An 18,347-nucleotide genomic window follows, 5' to 3' on the forward strand; every position below is an offset into this window, starting at 1 on the left:
CTGTACCTGCTGCAAGCACCTAGTGAAACATCACTGTACCTGCTGCCAGCACCTACTGAAACATCACAGAACCTGCTGCCAGCACCTACTGAAACATCACTGTACCTACTGCCAGCACCTGCTGAAACATCACTGTACCTACTGCCAGCACCTGCTGAAATATCACTGTACCTGCTGCTAGCACCTACTGAAACATCACTGTACCTACTGCCAGCACCTACACAAACATCACTGTACCTTCTGTCAGCACCTACACAAACATCACTGTACCTGCTGCCAGCACCTTCTGAAACATCTCTGTACCTGCTGCCAGCACCTGCTGAAACATCACTGTACCTGCTGCCAGCACCTACTGAAACATCACTGTACCTACTGCCAGCACCTGCTGAAACATCACTGTACATGCTGCCAGCAACTGCTGAAACATAACTGTACCTGCTGCCAGCACCTACTGAAACATCAATGTACCTACTGCCAGCACCGAAAGAAACGTCACTGTACCTGCTGCCAGCACCTAGAGATACATCACTGTACCTGCTACCAGCACCTAGAGAAACATCACTGTACCTGCTGTAAGCACCTACACAAACATCACTGTACCTACTGCCAGCACCTACAGAAACATCACTGTACCTGCTGCCAGCACCTACAGAATATCACTGTACCTGCTGCCAGCACCTGCTGAAACATCACTTTACCTGCTGCCAGCACCTGCTTAAATATCACTGTACCTGCTGCCAGCACCTACTGAAACATCACTGTACCTGCTGCCAGCACCTACCGAAACATCACTGTACTTGCTGCCAGCACCTGCTGACACATCACTTTACCTACTGCCAGCACCTGCTGAAACATCACTGGACCTGCTGCCAGCACCTACTGAAACATCACAGAACCTGCTGCCAGCACCTGCTGAAACATCACTTTACTTGCTGCCAGCACCTGCTGAAACATCACTGTAGCTGCTGCCAGCACCTACTGAAACATCACTGTACCTGCTGACAGCACCTACTGAAACATCACTGTACCTACTGCCAGCACCTGCTGAAACATCACTGTACCTACTGCCAGCACCTGCTGAAATATCACTGTACCTGCTGCTAGCACCTACTGAAACATCACTGTACCTACTGCCAGCACCTACACAAACATCACTGTACCTGCTGTCAGCACCTACACAAACATCACTGTACCTGCTGCCAGCACCTTCAGAAACATCACTGTACCTACTGCCAGCACCTGCTGAAACATCACTGTACCTGCTGCCAGCACCTACCGAAACATCACTGTACCTACTGCCAGCACCTGCTGAAACATCACTGTACCTGCTGCCAGCTCCTAGAGAAACATCACTGTACCTACTGCCAGCACCTACTGAAACATCACTGTACCTGCTGCAAGCACCTACCGAAACATCACTGTACCTGCTGCCAGCACCTGCTGACACATCACTTTACCTACTGCCAGCACCTGCTGAAACATCACTGTACCTGCTGCCAGCACCTACTGAAACTTCACAGAACCTGCTGCCAGCACCTGCTGAAACATCACTTTACTTGCTGCCAGCACCTGCTGAAACATCACTGTACCTGCTGCCAGCACCTACTGAAAAATCACTGTACCTTCTGACAGCACCTACTGAAACATCACTGTACCTACTGCCAGCACCTGCTGAAACATCACTGTACCTACTGCCAGCACCTGCTGAAATATCACTGTACCTGCTGCTAGCACCTACTGAAACTTCACTGTACCTGCTGCCAGCACCTAGAGAAACATCACTGTACCTGCTGCCAGCACCTACTGAAACATCACTGTACCTGCTGTCAGCACCTAGAGAAACATCACTGTACCTGCTGCCAGCACCTACTGAAACATCACTGTACCTGCTGCCAGCACCTACACAAACATCACTGTACCTGCTGCCAGCACCTAGAGAAACATCACTGTAGCTGCTGCCAGCACCTACAGAACATCATTTTACCTGCTGCCAGCACCTACAGAGAAATCACTGTACCTGCTGCCAGCACCCACTGAAACATCACTGTACCTGCTGCCAGTACCTGCTGAAACATCACTGTACCTGGTGCCAGTAACTGCTGAAACATCACTCTACCTGCTGCCAGCACCTGCTGAAACATCACTGTACCTGCTGCCAGCACCTACTGAAACATCACTGTACCTGATGACAGCACCTACTGAAACATCACTGTACCTACTGCCAGCACCTACTGAAACATCACTGTACCTACTGCCAGCACCTGCTGAAACATAACTGTACCTGCTGCCAGCACCTACTGAAACATCACTGTACCTACTGCCAGCACCGAAAGAAACATCACTGTACCTACTGCCAGCTCCTACAGATACATCACTGTACCTGCTGCCAGCACCTAGAGAAACATCACTGTACCTGCTGTAAGCACCTACACAAACATCACTGTACCTACTGCCAGCACCAAAAGAAACATCACTGTACCTACTGCCAGCACCTACAGAAACATCACTGTACCTGCTGACAGCACCTACTGAAACATCACTGTACCTGCTGCCAGCACCTACTGAAACATCACTTTACTTGATGCCAGCACCTGCTGAAACATCACTGTACCTGCTGCCAGCACCTACTGAAACATCACTGTACCTGCTGACAGCACCTACTGAAACATCACTGTACCTACTGCCAGCACCTGCTGAAACATCACTGTACCTACTGCCAGCACCTGCTGATATATCACTGTAACTGCTGCTAGCACCTACTGAAACATCACTGTACCTACTGCCAGCACCTAGAGAAACATCACTGTACCTGCTGTCAGCACCTACACAAACATCACTGTACCTGCTGCCAGCACCTTCTGAAACATCTCTTTACCTGCTGCCAGCACCTGCTGAAACATCACTGTACCTGCTGCCAGCACCTACCGAAACATCACTGTACCTATTGCCAGCACCTGCTGAAACATTACTGTACCTGCTGCCAGCTCCTAGAGAAACATCACTGTACCTACTGCCAGCACCTACTGAAACATCACTGTACCTGCTGCCAGCACCTACCGAAACATCACTGTACCTGCTGCCAGCACCTGCTGACACATCACTTTACCTACTGCCAGCACCTGCTGAAACATCACTGTACCTGCTGCCAGCACCTACTGAAACTTCACAGAACCTGCTGCCAGCACCTGCTGAAACATCACTTTAATTGCTGCCAGCACCTGCTGAAACATCACTGTACCTGCTGCCAGCACCTACTGAAACATCACTGAACCTGCTGACAGCACCTACTGAAACATCACTGTACCTACTGCCAGCACCTGCTGAAACATCACTGTACCTACTGCCAGCACCTGCTGAAATATCACTGTACCTGCTGCTAGCACCTACTGAAACTTCACTGTACCTGCTGCCAGCACCTAGAGAAACATCACTGTACCTGCTGCCAGCACCTACTGAAACATCACTGTACCTGCTGTCAGCACCTAGAGAAACATCACTGTACCTGCTGCCAGCACCTACTGAAACATCACTGTACCTGCTGCCAGCACCTACACAAACATCACTGTACCTGCTGCCAGCACCTAGAGAAACATCACTGTACCTGCTGCCAGCACCTACAGAACATCATTTTACCTGCTGCCAGCACCTACAGAGACATCACTGTACCTGCTGCCAGCACCTACTGAAACATCACTGTACCTGCTGCCAGTACCTGCTGAAACATCACTGTACCTGCTGCCAGCAACTGCTGAAACATCACTTTACCTGCTGCCAGCACCTGCTGAAACATCACTGTACCTGCTGCCAGCACCTACTGAAACATCACTGTACCTGCTGACAGCACCTACTGAAACATCACTGTACCTACTGCCAGCACCTACTGAAACATCACAGAACCTGCTGCCAGCACCTACTGAAACATCACTGTACCTACTGCCAGCACCTGCTGAAACATCACTGTACCTACTGCCAGCACCTGCTGAAATATCACTGTACCTGCTGCTAGCACCTACTGAAACATCACTGTACCTACTGCCAGCACCTACACAAACATCACTGTACCTTCTGTCAGCACCTACACAAACATCACTGTACCTGCTGCCAGCACCTTCTGAAACATCTCTGTACCTGCTGCCAGCACCTGCTGAAACATCACTGTACCTGCTGCCAGCACCTACTGAAACATCACTGTACCTACTGCCAGCACCTGCTGAAACATCACTGTACATGCTGCCAGCAACTGCTGAAACATAACTGTACCTGCTGCCAGCACCTACTGAAACATCAATGTACCTACTGCCAGCACCGAAAGAAACGTCACTGTACCTGCTGCCAGCACCTAGAGATACATCACTGTACCTGCTACCAGCACCTAGAGAAACATCACTGTACCTGCTGTAAGCACCTACACAAACATCACTGTACCTACTGCCAGCACCTACAGAAACATCACTGTACCTGCTGCCAGCACCTACAGAATATCACTGTACCTGCTGCCAGCACCTGCTGAAACATCACTTTACCTGCTGCCAGCACCTGCTGAAATATCACTGTACCTGCTGCCAGCACCTACTGAAACATCACTGTACCTGCTGCCAGCACCTACCGAAACATCACTGTACCTGCTGCCAGCACCTACTGAAACATCACTGTACCTGCTGTCAGCACCTAGAGAAACATCACTGTACCTGCTGCCAGCACCTACTGAAACATCACTGTACCTGCTGGCAGCACCTACACAAACATCACTGTACCTGCTGCCAGCACCTAGAGAAACATCACTGTACCTGCTGCCAGCACCTACAGAACATCATTTTACCTGCTGCCAGCACCTACAGAGACATCACTGTACCTGCTGCCAGCACCTACTGAAACATCACTGTACCTGCTGCCAGTACCTGCTGAAACATCACTGTACCTGCTGCCAGCAACTGCTGAAACATCACTTTACCTGCTGCCAGCACCTGCTGAAACATCACTGTACCTGCTGCCAGCACCTACTGAAACATCACTGTACCTGCTGACAGCACCTACTGAAACATCACTGTACCTACTGCCAGCACCTACTGAAACATCACAGAACCTGCTGCCAGCACCTACTGAAACATCACTGTACCTACTGCCAGCACCTGCTGAAACATCACTGTACCTACTGCCAGCACCTGCTGAAATATCACTGTACCTGCTGCTAGCACCTACTGAAACATCACTGTACCTACTGCCAGCACCTACACAAACATCACTGTACCTTCTGTCAGCACCTACACAAACATCACTGTACCTGCTGCCAGCACCTTCTGAAACATCTCTGTACCTGCTGCCAGCACCTGCTGAAACATCACTGTACCTGCTGCCAGCACCTACTGAAACATCACTGTACCTACTGCCAGCACCTGCTGAAACATCACTGTACATGCTGCCAGCACCGAAAGAAACGTCACTGTACCTGCTGCCAGCACCTAGAGATACATCACTGTACCTGCTACCAGCACCTAGAGAAACATCACTGTACCTGCTGTAAGCACCTACACAAACATCACTGTACCTACTGCCAGCACCTACAGAAACATCACTGTACCTGCTGCCAGCACCTACAGAATATCACTGTACCTGCTGCCTGCACCTGCTGAAACATCACTTTACCTGCTGCCAGCACCTGCTTAAATATCACTGTTCCTGCTGCCAGCACCTACTGAAACATCACTGTACCTGCTGCCAGCACCTACCGAAACATCACTGTACCTGCTGCCAGCACCTGCTTAAATATCACTGTTCCTGCTGCCAGCACCTACTGAAACATCACTGTACCTGCTGCCAGCACCTACCGAAACATCACTGTACCTGCTGCCAGCACCTGCTGACACATCACTTTACCTACTGCCAGCACCTGCTGAAACATCACTGGACCTGCTGCCAGCACCTACTGAAACATCACAGAAACTGCTGCCAGCACCTGCTGAAACATCACTTTACTTGCTGCCAGCACCTGCTGAAACATCACTGTAGCTGCTGCCAGCACCTACTGAAACATCACTGTACCTGCTGACAGCACCTACTGAAACATCACTGTACCTACTGCCAGCACCTGCTGAAACATCACTGTACCTACTGCCAGCACCTGCTGAAATATCACTGTACCTGCTGCTAGCACCTACTGAAACATCACTGTACCTACTGCCAGCACCTACACAAACATCACTGTACCTGCTGTCAGCACCTACACAAACATCACTGTACCTGCTGCAAGCACCTACTGAAACATCACTGTACCTGTTGCCAGCATCTAGAGAAACATCACTGTACTTGCTGCCAGCACCTACAGAAACATCACTGAACCTGCTGCCAGCACCTTCAGAAACATCTCTGTACCTGCTGCCAGCACCTGCTGAAACATCACTGTACCTGCTGCCAGCACCTACCGAAACATCACTGTACCTACTGCCAGCACCTGCTGAAACATCACTGTACCTGCTGCCAGCTCCTAGAGAAACATCACTGTACCTACTGCCAGCACCTACTGAAACATCACTGTACCTGCTGCCAGCACCTACCGAAACATCACTGTACCTGCTGCCAGCACCTGCTGACACATCACTTTACCTACTGCCAGCACCTGCTGAAACATCACTTTACCTGCTGCCAGCACCTACTGAAACTTCACAGAACCTGCTGCCAGCACCTGCTGAAACATCACTTTACTTGCTGCCAGCACCTGCTGAAACATCACTGTACCTGCTGCCAGCACCTACTGAAACATCACTGTACCTGCTGACAGCACCTACTGAAACATCACTGTACCTACTGCCAGCACCTGCTGAAACATCACTGTACCTACTGCCAGCACCTGCTGAAATATCACTGTACCTGCTGCTAGCACCTACTGAAACTTCACTGTACCTGCTGCCAGCACCTAGAGAAACATCACTGTACCTGCTGCCAGCACCTACTGAAACATCACTGTACCTGCTGTCAGCACCTAGAGAAACATCACTGTACCTGCTGCCAGCACCTACTGAAACATCACTGTACCTGCTGCCAGCACCTACACAAACATCACTGTACCTGCTGCCAGCACCTAGAGAAACATCACTGTACCTGCTGCCAGCACCTACAGAACATCATTTTACCTGCTGCCAGCACCTACAGAGACATCACTGTACCTGCTGCCAGCACCTACTGAAACATCACTGTACCTGCTGCCAGTACCTGCTGAAACATCACTGTACCTGGTGCCAGTAACTGCTGAAACATCACTCTACCTGCTGCCAGCACCTGCTGAAACATCACTGTACCTGCTGCCAGCACCTACTGAAACATCACTGTACCTGATGACAGCACCTACTGAAACATCACTGTACCTACTGCCAGCACCTACTGAAACATCACTGTACCTACTGCCAGCACCTGCTGAAACATAACTGTACCTGCTGCCAGCACCTACTGAAACATCACTGTACCTACTGCCAGCACCGAAAGAAACATCACTGTACCTACTGCCAGCTCCTACAGATACATCACTGTACCTGCTGCCAGCACCTAGAGAAACATCACTGTACCTGCTGTAAGCACCTACACAAACATCACTGTACCTACTGCCAGCACCGAAAGAAACATCACTGTACCTACTGCCAGCACCTACAGAAACATCACTGTACCTGCTGACAGCACCTACTGAAACATCACTGTACCTGCTGCCAGCACCTACTGAAACATCACTTTACTTGCTGCCAGCACCTGCTGAAACATCACTGTACCTGCTGCCAGCACCTACTGAAACATCACTGTACCTGCTGACAGCACCTGCTGAAACATCACTGTACCTACTGCCAGCACCTGCTGAAACATCACTGTACCTACTGCCAGCACCTGCTGATATATCACTGTAACTGCTGCTAGCACCTACTGAAACATCACTGTACCTACTGCCAGCACCTACACAAACATCACTGTACCTGCTGTCAGCACCTACACAAACATCACTGTACCTGCTGCCAGCACCTTCTGAAACATCTCTGTACCTGCTGCCAGCACCTGCTGAAACATCACTGTACCTGCTGCCAGCACCTACCGAAACATCACTGTACCTATTGCCAGCACCTGCTGAAACATTACTGTACCTGCTGCCAGCTCCTAGAGAAACATCACTGTACCTACTGCCAGCACCTACTGAAACATCACTGTACCTGCTGCCAGCACCTACCGAAACATCACTGTACCTGCTGCCAGCACCTACAGAAACATCACTGTACCTGCTGCCAGCACCTAGAGAAACATCACTGTACCTACTGCCAGCACCTAGAGAAACATCACTGCACCTACTGCCAGCACCTGCTGAAACATCACTGTACCTGCTGCTAGCACCTACTGAAACATCACTGTACCTGCTGCCAGCACCTACTGAAACATCACTGTACCTGCTGCCAGCACCTACAGAAACATCACTGTACCTACTGCCAGCACCAAGAGAAACATCACTGTACCTGCTGCCAGCACCTAGAGAAACATCACTGCACCTAATGCCAGCACCTGCTGAAACATCACTGTACCTGCTGCCAGCACCTAGAGAAACATCCCTGTACCTAATGCCAGCACCTAGAGAAACATCACTACCTGCTGCTAGCACCTACTGAAACATCACTGTACCTGCTGCTAGCACCTACTGAAATATCACTGTACCTGCTGCCAGCACCTACTGAAACATCACTGTACCTGTTGCCAGCACCTACAGAAACATAACTGTACCTACTGCCAGCACCTAGAGAAACATCACTGTACCTGCTGCCAGCACCTACAGAATATCACTGTACCTGCTGCCAGCACCTGCTGAAACATCACTTTACCTGCTGCCAGCACCTGCTTAAACATCACTGTACCTGCTGCCAGCACCTACTGAAACCTCACTGTACCTGTTGCCAGCACCTAGAGAAACATCACTGTAATTGCTGCCAGCACCTACAGAAACATCACTGTACCTGCTGCCAGCACCTACAGAAACATCACTGTACCTGCTGCTAGCACCTGCTGAAACATCACTGTACCTGCTGCCAGCACCTAGAGAAACATCACTGTACCTACTGCCAGCACCTAGAGAAACATCACTGCACCTACTGCCAGCACCTGCTGAAACATCACTGTACCTGCTGCTAGCACCTACTGAAACATCACTGTACCTGCTGCCAGCACCTACTGAAACATCACTGTACCTGCTGCCAGCACCTACAGAAACATCACTGTACCTACTGCCAGCACCTAGAGAAACATCACTGTAACTACTGCCAGCACCTAGAGAAACATCACCGTACCTACTGCCAGCACCAAGAGAAACATCACTGTACCTGCTGCCAGCACCTGCTGAAACATCACTTTACCTGCCACCAGCACCTACAGAAACATCACTGTACCTAATGCCAGCACCTAGAGAAACATCACTACCTGCTACTAGCACCTACTGAAACATCACTGTACCTACTGTCAGCACCTACAGAAATATCACTGTACCTACTGCCAGACCTAGAGAAACATCACTGTACCTGCTGCCAGCACCTAGAGAAAAATCACTGTACCTGCTGCCAGCACCTACAGAATATCACTGTACCTGCAGCCAGCACCTGCTGAAACATCAATTTACCTGCTGCCAGCACCTACTGAAACTTCACAGAACCTGCTGCCAGCACCTGCTGAAACATCACTTTACTTGCTGCCAGCACCTGCTGAAATATCACTGTACCTGCTGCTAGCACCTACTGAAACTTCACTGTACCTGCTGCCAGCACCTAGAGAAACATCACTGTACCTGCTGCCAGCACCTACTGAAACATCACTGTACCTGCTGTCAGCACCTAGAGAAACATCACTGTACCTGCTGCCAGCACCTACTGAAACATCACTGTACCTGCTGCCAGCACCTACACAAACATCACTGTACCTGCTGCCAGCACCTAGAGAAACATCACTGTACCTGCTGCCAGCACCTACAGAACATCATTTTACCTGCTGCCAGCACCTACAGAGACATCACTGTACCTGCTGCCAGCACCTACTGAAACATCACTGTACCTGCTGCCAGTACCTGCTGAAACATCACTGTACCTGCTGCCAGCAACTGCTGAAACATCACTTTACCTGCTGCCAGCACCTGCTGAAACATCACTGTACCTGCTGCCAGCACCTACTGAAACATCACTGTACCTGCTGACAGCACCTACTGAAACATCACTGTACCTACTGCCAGCACCTACTGAAACATCACAGAACCTGCTGCCAGCACCTACTGAAACATCACTGTACCTGCTGCTAGCACCTGCTGAAATATCACTGTACCTGCTGCTAGCACCTACTGAAACATCACTGTACCTACTGCCAGCACCTACACAAACATCACTGTACCTTCTGTCAGCACCTACACAAACATCACTGTACCTGCTGCCAGCACCTTCTGAAACATCTCTGTACCTGCTGCCAGCACCTGCTGAAACATCACTGTACCTGCTGCCAGCACCTACTGAAACATCACTGTACCTACTGCCAGCACCTGCTGAAACATCACTGTGCATGCTGCCAGCAACTGCTGAAACATAACTGTACCTGCTGCCAGCACCTACTGAAACATCAATGTACCTACTGCCAGCACCGAAAGAAACGTCACTGTACCTGCTGCCAGCACCTAGAGATACATCACTGTACCTGCTACCAGCACCTAGAGAAACATCACTGTACCTGCTGTAAGCACCTACACAAACATCACTGTACCTACTGCCAGCACCTACAGAAACATCACTGTACCTGCTGCCAGCACCTACAGAATATCACTGTACCTGCTGTAAGCACCTACACAAACATCACTGTACCTACTGCCAGCACCTACAGAAACATCTCTGTACCTACTGCCAGCACCTACACAAACATCACTGTACCTGCTGTCAGCACCTACACAAACATCACTGTACCTGCTGCAAGCACCTACTGAAACATCACTGTACCTGTTGCCAGCATCTAGAGAAACATCACTGTACTTGCTGCCAGCACCTACAGAAACATCACTGAACCTGCTGCCAGCACCTTCAGAAACATCTCTGTACCTGCTGCCAGCACCTGCTGAAACATCACTGTACCTGCTGCCAGCACCTACCGAAACATCACTGTACCTACTGCCAGCACCTGCTGAAACATCACTGTACCTGCTGCCAGCTCCTAGAGAAACATCACTGTACCTACTGCCAGCACCTACTGAAACATCACTGTACCTGCTGCCAGCACCTACCGAAACATCACTGTACCTGCTGCCAGCACCTGCTGACACATCACTTTACCTACTGCCAGCACCTGCTGAAACATCACTTTACCTGCTGCCAGCACCTACTGAAACTTCACAGAACCTGCTGCCAGCACCTGCTGAAACATCACTTTACTTGCTGCCAGCACCTGCTGAAACATCACTGTACCTGCTGCCAGCACCTACTGAAACATCACTGTACCTGCTGACAGCACCTACTGAAACATCACTGTACCTACTGCCAGCACCTGCTGAAACATCACTGTACCTACTGCCAGCACCTGCTGAAATATCACTGTACCTGCTGCTAGCACCTACTGAAACTTCACTGTACCTGCTGCCAGCACCTAGAGAAACATCACTGTACCTGCTGCCAGCACCTACTGAAACATCACTGTACCTGCTGTCAGCACCTAGAGAAACATCACTGTACCTGCTGCCAGCACCTACTGAAACATCACTGTACCTGCTGCCAGCACCTACACAAACATCACTGTACCTGCTGCCAGCACCTAGAGAAACATCACTGTACCTGCTGCCAGCACCTACAGAACATCATTTTACCTGCTGCCAGCACCTACAGAGACATCACTGTACCTGCTGCCAGCACCTACTGAAACATCACTGTACCTGCTGCCAGTACCTGCTGAAACATCACTGTACCTGGTGCCAGTAACTGCTGAAACATCACTCTACCTGCTGCCAGCACCTGCTGAAACATCACTGTACCTGCTGCCAGCACCTACTGAAACATCACTGTACCTGATGACAGCACCTACTGAAACATCACTGTACCTACTGCCAGCACCTACTGAAACATCACTGTACCTACTGCCAGCACCTGCTGAAACATAACTGTACCTGCTGCCAGCACCTACTGAAACATCACTGTACCTACTGCCAGCACCGAAAGAAACATCACTGTACCTACTGCCAGCTCCTACAGATACATCACTGTACCTGCTGCCAGCACCTAGAGAAACATCACTGTACCTGCTGTAAGCACCTACACAAACATCACTGTACCTACTGCCAGCACCGAAAGAAACATCACTGTACCTACTGCCAGCACCTACAGAAACATCACTGTACCTGCTGACAGCACCTACTGAAACATCACTGTACCTGCTGCCAGCACCTACTGAAACATCACTTTACTTGCTGCCAGCACCTGCTGAAACATCACTGTACCTGCTGCCAGCACCTACTGAAACATCACTGTACCTGCTGACAGCACCTGCTGAAACATCACTGTACCTACTGCCAGCAACTACTGAAACATCACAGAACCTGCTGCCAGCACCTACTGAAACATCACTGTACCTACTGCCAGCACCTGCTGAAACATCACTGTACCTACTGCCAGCACCTGCTGAAATATCACTGTACCTGCTGCTAGCACCTACTGAAACATCACTGTACCTACTGCCAGCACCTACACAAACATCACTGTACCTTCTGTCAGCACCTACACAAACATCACTGTACCTGCTGCCAGCACCTTCTGAAACATCTCTGTACCTGCTGCCAGCACCTGCTGAAACATCACTGTACCTGCTGCCAGCACCTACTGAAACATCACTGTACCTACTGCCAGCACCTGCTGAAACATCACTGTGCATGCTGCCAGCAACTGCTGAAACATAACTGTACCTGCTGCCAGCACCTACTGAAACATCAATGTACCTACTGCCAGCACCGAAAGAAACGTCACTGTACCTGCTGCCAGCACCTAGAGATACATCACTGTACCTGCTACCAGCACCTAGAGAAACATCACTGTACCTGCTGTAAGCACCTACACAAACATCACTGTACCTACTGCCAGCACCTACAGAAACATCACTGTACCTGCTGCCAGCACCTACAGAATATCACTGTACCTGCTGTAAGCACCTACACAAACATCACTGTACCTACTGCCAGCACCTACAGAAACATCACTGTACCTGCTGACAGCACCTACTGAAACATCACTGTACCTGCTGCCAGCACCTACTGAAACATCACTTTACTTGCTGCCAGCACCTGCTGAAACATCACTGTACCTGCTGCCAGCACCTACTGAAACATCACTGTACCTGCTGACAGCACCTGCTGAAACATCACTGTACCTACTGCCAGCACCTGCTGAAACATCACTGTACCTACTGCCAGCACCTGCTGATATATCACTGTAACTGCTGCTAGCACCTACTGAAACATCACTGTACCTACTGCCAGCACCTACACAAACATCACTGTACCTGCTGTCAGCACCTACACAAACATCACTGTACCTGCTGCCAGCACCTTCTGAAACATCTCTGTACCTGCTGCCAGCACCTGCTGAAACATCACTGTACCTGCTGCCAGCACCTACCGAAACATCACTGTACCTATTGCCAGCACCTGCTGAAACATTACTGTACCTGCTGCCAGCTCCTAGAGAAACATCACTGTACCTACTGCCAGCACCTACTGAAACATCACTGTACCTGCTGCCAGCACCTACCGAAACATCACTGTACCTGCTGCCAGCACCTACAGAAACATCACTGTACCTGCTGCCAGCACCTAGAGAAACATCACTGTACCTACTGCCAGCACCTAGAGAAACATCACTGCACCTACTGCCAGCACCTGCTGAAACATCACTGTACCTGCTGCTAGCACCTACTGAAACATCACTGTACCTGCTGCCAGCACCTACTGAAACATCACTGTACCTGCTGCCAGCACCTACAGAAACATCACTGTACCTACTGCCAGCACCAAGAGAAACATCACTGTACCTGCTGCCAGCACCTAGAGAAACATCACTGCACCTAATGCCAGCACCTGCTGAAACATCACTGTACCTGCTGCCAGCACCTAGAGAAACATCCCTGTACCTAATGCCAGCACCTAGAGAAACATCACTACCTGCTGCTAGCACCTACTGAAACATCACTGTACCTGCTGCTAGCACCTACTGAAATATCACTGTACCTGCTGCCAGCACCTACTGAAACATCACTGTACCTGTTGCCAGCACCTACAGAAACATAACTGTACCTACTGCCAGCACCTAGAGAAACATCACTGTACCTGCTGCCAGCACCTACAGAATATCACTGTACCTGCTGCCAGCACCTGCTGAAACATCACTTTACCTGCTGCCAGCACCTGCTTAAACATCACTGTACCTGCTGCCAGCACCTACTGAAACCTCACTGTACCTGTTGCCAGCACCTAGAGAAACATCACTGTAATTGCTGCCAGCACCTACAGAAACATCACTGTACCTGCTGCCAGCACCTACAGAAACATCACTGTACCTGCTGCTAGCACCTGCTGAAACATCACTGTACCTGCTGCCAGCACCTAGAGAAACATCACTGTACCTACTGCCAGCACCTAGAGAAACATCACTGCACCTACTGCCAGCACCTGCTGAAACATCACTGTACCTGCTGCTAGCACCTACTGAAACATCACTGTACCTGCTGCCAGCACCTACTGAAACATCACTGTACCTGCTGCCAGCACCTACAGAAACATCACTGTACCTACTGCCAGCACCTAGAGAAACATCACTGTAACTACTGCCAGCACCTAGAGAAACATCACCGTACCTACTGCCAGCACCAAGAGAAACATCACTGTACCTGCTGCCAGCACCTGCTGAAACATCACTTTACCTGCCACCAGCACCTACAGAAACATCACTGTACCTAATGCCAGCACCTAGAGAAACATCACTACCTGCTACTAGCACCTACTGAAACATCACTGTACCTACTGTCAGCACCTACAGAAATATCACTGTACCTACTGCCAGACCTAGAGAAACATCACTGTACCTGCTGCCAGCACCTAGAGAAAAATCACTGTACCTGCTGCCAGCACCTACAGAATATCACTGTACCTGCAGCCAGCACCTGCTGAAACATCAATTTACCTGCTGCCAGCACCTACTGAAACTTCACAGAACCTGCTGCCAGCACCTGCTGAAACATCACTTTACTTGCTGCCAGCACCTGCTGAAATATCACTGTACCTGCTGCTAGCACCTACTGAAACTTCACTGTACCTGCTGCCAGCACCTAGAGAAACATCACTGTACCTGCTGCCAGCACCTACTGAAACATCACTGTACCTGCTGTCAGCACCTAGAGAAACATCACTGTACCTGCTGCCAGCACCTACTGAAACATCACTGTACCTGCTGCCAGCACCTACACAAACATCACTGTACCTGCTGCCAGCACCTAGAGAAACATCACTGTACCTGCTGCCAGCACCTACAGAACATCATTTTACCTGCTGCCAGCACCTACAGAGACATCACTGTACCTGCTGCCAGCACCTACTGAAACATCACTGTACCTGCTGCCAGTACCTGCTGAAACATCACTGTACCTGCTGCCAGCAACTGCTGAAACATCACTTTACCTGCTGCCAGCACCTGCTGAAACATCACTGTACCTGCTGCCAGCACCTACTGAAACATCACTGTACCTGCTGACAGCACCTACTGAAACATCACTGTACCTACTGCCAGCACCTACTGAAACATCACAGAACCTGCTGCCAGCACCTACTGAAACATCACTGTACCTACTGCCAGCACCTGCTGAAACATCACTGTACCTACTGCCAGCACCTGCTGAAATATCACTGTACCTGCTGCTAGCACCTACTGAAACATCACTGTACCTACTGCCAGCACCTACACAAACATCACTGTACCTTCTGTCAGCACCTACACAAACATCACTGTACCTGCTGCCAGCACCTTCTGAAACATCTCTGTACCTGCTGCCAGCACCTGCTGAAACATCACTGTACCTGCTGCCAGCACCTACTGAAACATCACTGTACCTACTGCCAGCACCTGCTGAAACATCACTGTGCATGCTGCCAGCAACTGCTGAAACATAACTGTACCTGCTGCCAGCACCTACTGAAACATCAATGTACCTACTGCCAGCACCGAAAGAAACGTCACTGTACCTGCTGCCAGCACCTAGAGATACATCACTGTACCTGCTACCAGCACCTAGAGAAACATCACTGTACCTGCTGTAAGCACCTACACAAACATCACTGTACCTACTGCCAGCACCTACAGAAACATCACTGTACCTGCTGCCAGCACCTACAGAATATCACTGTACCTGCTGCCAGCACCTGCTGAAACATCACTTTACCTGCTGCCAGCACCTGCTGAAATATCACTGTACCTGCTGCCAGCACCTACTGAAACATCACTGTACCTGCTGCCAGCACCTACCGAAACATCACTGTACCTGCTGCCAGCACCTACTGAAACATCACTGTACCTGCTGTCAGCACCTAGAGAAACATCACTGTACCTGCTGCCAGCACCTACTGAAACATCACTGTACCTGCTGGCAGCACCTACACAAACATCACTGTACCTGCTGCCAGCACCTAGAGAAACATCACTGTACCTGCTGCCAGCACCTACAGAACATCATTTTACCTGCTGCCAGCACCTACAGAGACATCACTGTACCTGCTGCCAGCACCTACTGAAACATCACTGTACCTGCTGCCAGTACCTGCTGAAACATCACTGTACCTGCTGCCAGCAACTGCTGAAACATCACTTTACCTGCTGCCAGCACCTGCTGAAACATCACTGTACCTGCTGCCAGCACCTACTGAAACATCACTGTACCTGCTGACAGCACCTACTGAAACATCACTGTACCTACTGCCAGCACCTACTGAAACATCACAGAACCTGCTGCCAGCACCTACTGAAACATCACTGTACCTACTGCCAGCACCTGCTGAAACATCACTGTACCTACTGCCAGCACCTGCTGAAATATCACTGTACCTGCTGCTAGCACCTACTGAAACATCACTGTACCTACTGCCAGCACCTACACAAACATCACTGTACCTTCTGTCAGCACCTACACAAACATCACTGTACCTGCTGCCAGCACCTTCTGAAACATCTCTGTACCTGCTGCCAGCACCTGCTGAAACATCACTGTACCTGCTGCCAGCACCTACTGAAACATCACTGTACCTACTGCCAGCACCTGCTGAAAAATCACTGTACATGCTGCCAGCACCGAAAGAAACGTCACTGTACCTGCTGCCAGCACCTAGAGATACATCACTGTACCTGCTACCAGCACCTAGAGAAACATCACTGTACCTGCTGTAAGCACCTACACAAACATCACTGTACCTACTGCCAGCACCTACAGAAACATCACTGTACCTGCTGCCAGCACCTACAGAATATCACTGTACCTGCTGCCAGCACCTGCTGAAACATCACTTTACCTGCTGCCAGCACCTGCTTAAATATCACTGTACCTGCTGCCAGCACCTACTGAAACATCACTGTACCTGCTGCCAGCACCTACCGAAACATCACTGTACCTGCTGCCAGCACCTGCTGACACATCACTTTACCTACTGCCAGCACCTGCTGAAACATCACTGGACCTGCTGCCAGCACCTACTGAAACATCACAGAAACTGCTGCCAGCACCTGCTGAAACATCACTTTACTTGCTGCCAGCACCTGCTGAAACATCACTGTAGCTGCTGCCAGCACCTACTGAAACATCACTGTACCTGCTGACAGCACCTACTGAAACATCACTGTACCTACTGCCAGCACCTGCTGAAACATCACTGTACCTACTGCCAGCACCTGCTGAAATATCACTGTACCTGCTGCTAGCACCTACTGAAACATCACTGTACCTACTGCCAGCACCTACACAAACATCACTGTACCTGCTGTCAGCACCTACACAAACATCACTGTACCTGCTGCAAGCACCTACTGAAACATCACTGTACCTGTTGCCAGCATCTAGAGAAACATCACTGTACTTGCTGCCAGCACCTACAGAAACATCACTGAACCTGCTGCCAGCACCGAAAGAAACGTCACTGTACCTGCTGCCAGCACCTAGAGATACATCACTGTACCTGCTACCAGCACCTAGAGAAACATCACTGTACCTGCTGTAAGCACCTACACAAACATCACTGTACCTACTGCCAGCACCTACAGAAACATCACTGTACCTGCTGCCAGCACCTACAGAAT

Source organism: Lampris incognitus, chromosome 1 (genome assembly GCF_029633865.1).
Source record: "Lampris incognitus isolate fLamInc1 chromosome 1, fLamInc1.hap2, whole genome shotgun sequence".
Classification (NCBI taxonomy): domain Eukaryota; kingdom Metazoa; phylum Chordata; class Actinopteri; order Lampriformes; family Lampridae; genus Lampris; species Lampris incognitus.